Raw genomic sequence first — 4,449 nt, forward strand, 5'->3', positions numbered from 1 at the left:
TATAAAGTGCAAATTAGTGCATATACCCAATGACTGCTGCCCAATTAATGGTAACAACCAGTTCATTAACAATTCATGATTGGACTCGAATAAATTAAGTTAAAAAATACCAAAATTCATTAGGAAGTGCCCAAAAGTGCTTAATAAAAAATTGATGTTTTAAAATAAAGTGCCAAGCATACAGTTAACTTAGAAAATAAGTTAATGAGAAAGTTTGAATCTAATTAATTATGACCAAGAATTGGGTAAAGGTCAATCGGAGAGCTAAGGTCATGAGAAACGGTCAATCACCTATCTTATTGGTAGGGGTTGAATCTATCACTAGACACCAATCAATTGTCATAGACGGGGTTTCTTTCTATTTTCTCATTTTTTGTTCAAAGGTCAAGAAGTATTCGCTCCTTGTTGCCTTGTCTAGACAATTGGGTGGTATGTATATATATATATTTAACAATTATGTATGGATATATGTTTTTTATAACACATTGCTGTGATTGTTATATTGTCCCTATATAAAGGAATCCTTTTTCTGATACCACCTTTGTTTGTAAATTTTGTTTTTGAGTGTGCAAACCCAATGTATGGAATAGTGTGTATTTGGTTACTCAATGTGGGGGTAACTTTGGGTTGCTTGCACCTGGTGTAATATATTGCAAATAAATTTTTGATGGTGTGCCCTCCAGTGAACTATACTTTTCTATTGTCATGAACTGCCTGGGTTTGAACCTAGGCCCTGTTGTATTGTTGTCACTGCTCTTTCTGCTTGAGCCACAGGAGACAGTGGGGTGTTTGCATGACTCTGACAAAGTGCCTTCTGTAATGTTGCCTCTGTGTAAATCTTCCCTGACGCACACCCCTATCCAGTTGCAATTGTTCATTAAAGGGCTATTTAAGCCCACTTCCCAAACTCCCCACTGCTGGATGATTGGCCATTCTGCCTTATCCTAGCCCCTTGTTGTGTTGATTGTGGTCCTGATCTTAATTTTTTTCTGATCTGTTCCTGACAGCGATATGTTGATGCTGTAAGAATACCTGTTAATAAAATAATAATAACCCTGTTCCTGTGACCTTGCTCCTGTCTTGTTAGTCCTGCTCCTGTCCTTGTTCCCCACTATCTGATCTCCTGGTTTGGTCCTCAGCCTGTTTTTTGACTCTGCCTGTTCCGACCTTTGGCCTGTTCCTGGTTAAGTTTGCCTGCAGGAGTCTTTGAACTGTTTTTTTCTTTATTAAAACTGAATAGTTACTCGACACATTGGCTCCTGTCAATTTAATCAGCACTTATTCCTTACAGAATGATCCAGCTATACATTAAGGAGCCTGCTGGTAAATTAACTATGCTGCATTTGGCTGAACTGCAACACACTGCTGGGCAGCTCCCTGCAATTAAAAAGTATACAGGGATTTGTTTATGAACTTTCTACTTTTGTGCAAAAGACTATAAATCATGTTTTCAAGAGTCCTCTGTGTATATGAAAAGTAGGCTCATTACGCTGTTTCTTTTGGAAGGGGATGCTCAGAATTGGGCTTAACAGGTCATAGATGACATTTGGTAGTTCTGTTGCTCCAGATTCTACCATCTTGTTGCTGTGTGTTGTGGTTCCTGCTGTACAGAATGTTCCTCCACCTGTAATGGGTGTCTTGGGTGGTTCTCCTGCTCTGGCTGCTGACTTTGTTCCTGCTCTGCCTGCTGACTCTGGTGACCCTATTGCTCTGGCTCCTGTCATTGTTCCAGGTGGTCCTCCAGTTCCTGAACATGGCTGCTTCTCAGCCTCCGACCCTGGTGTCTCTTGAGTTCCAGTTCCTGGATACTCTCCAGCCTCTGAACCTGGTGCTCTCCAGCTCTTGTTCCTGCTCCTGTTTTATGTGGGACTTGAATGGGACTATTGGTTATTTAAAAGTTTATTTTATGATTTTTGTATCACCCTGAGGGCAATTTGGAAGGGGGTGGGGTACTGTCAGGAACTCCCTGGGTTGGAACCAGGGACCTGTGCTATTTCTATTACTGCTCCTCCTACTTTAGCCAGGAGGCAGTGGTGTGTGGTATTGGTATGACCCTGACAAAGTGCCTTCTGTAATGCTGTAATCCATGTCAATCTTTCCTGACACATGTTCCCTATACATCTTCAGGCAATTGATCAGTAAAGGGTTATTTAAGCCCACTTCCCAAAGTCCTCACTGCTGGATCATTGGCCATTCTGCCAATTCCTAATGATTTTACACAAGTCGTGGCTTCCCATAACACATCAACTTCTACACATTACATTTTACTGACCCATTATCTCTCCTCACTATTCGTCAAACCATTGAAAATATTTCTCTAACATATCAGAAACTCTCTGGTTTAGAACCAACACCAAGGACCTGCTGCATATTGACCACTGCTCCTCTGGGTTGAACCACAGGACACAATGGTTGTAGCCTGCCCAGTTGATTGGATGTCTTTTCCCCCAGTCACGGTTTCCTGGCCCACACCCATGATTCAGCTGTAGGCAACAGCTCAGTTAAGGGGCTATTTAAGCCTGCCTCTTCCAACTGGGCTGGATCCCTAGCCTTTCTGGTAATCCACAGTTCCTGAGTTCTTGAGTCCTGTTGCTGCCATGTTCTCCCTCTATCATATTTTGACTTCCCGGTTTGACCATGGCCTGTTATTTTGGATTCCTTTTTGTCTATCACCCGCCCTGACTCTCTGCCTATTCCATGGACTGTGTTTGATTGATGTCTGCCTTTCATATGACACATACTTACTTACCCCACAGCTACAAGTTTTTATACCTAGTGTCTCACTTATTCCTACCCCTGTAGATTATAAGACATGTGTTATAAATTAATTGTAATAAATAAAAATGAGAAATTGGCATATGGCAATTTTAATTTGCTCTGTTGGCTTGTTGAATGGAGATCAAGACCTCAAGAAACATAAACCTGCAGCAACTGAGTAAAATATAAAAGTTGTGTTTGGCTTACAATGATAGCTTTCTCCAAATTGCTGTCACTAGCTGTATGCAATGGTCCCAAGAAGACTACCTTCTAGTGCCTGACACATAAAAGGTCTAGTTTGGTACACTGAGCCAAATAATTTCACCCTAGCAATATCATTTGGTCTTCAGTATGGACCCACAGTTTGGGACCCAATGCTATTTGTACATCTTCTTCTATTAAACCCCCTTTTTTGATGAGAAAGTGGGGCCATCAAAGGCCATGCCATGGATTGGGGTCATAGCTGGGTGTAACTTGGAAGTTCATGGATGACTTGCATTTAAAGGATATCTGTCAACAGTCCCTGAGTAAATTGCACTTCACACAGATTTTTATGTGTTGTGTTTTGTCTGCATCTGGAGCTTAGTGATTAAAAATCTTTTATACATGGAATAAAAATAAATGATTTCATTCTTATCAGAAAATTGCTATTTTACAAGACAGTTGTATTTTTTGCTGTCTTTAAAAGTTTAAATGCTGTTGAAGGATGGTCTTTCCTAAACACTTCCCTATTGGGAGGTCAAACAAAAAGCACCAACAGATACTTGATATTCTTCACTTTAAAACAAAATCAAAGCACATTATATTCTTTTTTTTATCACAGGGTATCGTTTCTTGAGAAGCACAAGAATATATGAAACCAAAATAATGAATTATTGACGTATACTAATTTAAAACATTTCATTCTTTAGTGGGCTCTGGATGTGGCCATATTTATAATACAGTATGCTCGACCAGAATGGCCTTTCTCAAGATAATTGATAGGTGTGAGCAGGGCCTGAACTAGTTCCAGGGGTACCCAGGGCACAAATAAACACCCCAAATCTCCCCCTGACTGACCTTCAGACTGGGCCCCCTTAGCTCATAACAAGGTTACAGATATATAGAAACATTGGGGTAACAGTTACCCTGCTATAGTTCCAGGGGTACCCAGGGTACAAATAAGCACTCACCCCAAATCTCACCCTAACTGACCTTCAGACTGGGTCCCCTTAGCTCATAACAAGGTTACAGATATATAAATTATACAACTCCCTTTCCCATTTTATTGGACATGGCTGTTATTTTCCACTTTTGTCCATTTCATGAAGTCCTGTTTACATAACATTTAATAATAGGCCAATTGATCAAAAACATTATATTTTATGGAAGAAATACAAAAAGAGCATTTCTTGCAGAAATATAAACTGAAGTATGAAATTTCATGAAGAACATTTTAAGAAACAAACAAGAAAACATGGTGGAACGGCGAATTCATTATCCTGACACAGTGATGTCATCAACATGACATCAAGGATGGCAGGAACCCCTTAACTTGTGCTAAGGAGTGATTGGCCCACATTTCCAAATCACATATGGCCAAGCATTTGTGGTCACCTGTTTTAATTACTGAAATCAGTTGTTTAAGACACCACCATCATTGCAGACACAGGTATCATTACTGAACTTCTTCAAGAAAAAATTTCAGCACAA

Source organism: Xenopus laevis, chromosome 9_10L (genome assembly GCF_017654675.1).
Source record: "Xenopus laevis strain J_2021 chromosome 9_10L, Xenopus_laevis_v10.1, whole genome shotgun sequence".
NCBI lineage: Eukaryota > Metazoa > Chordata > Amphibia > Anura > Pipidae > Xenopus > Xenopus laevis.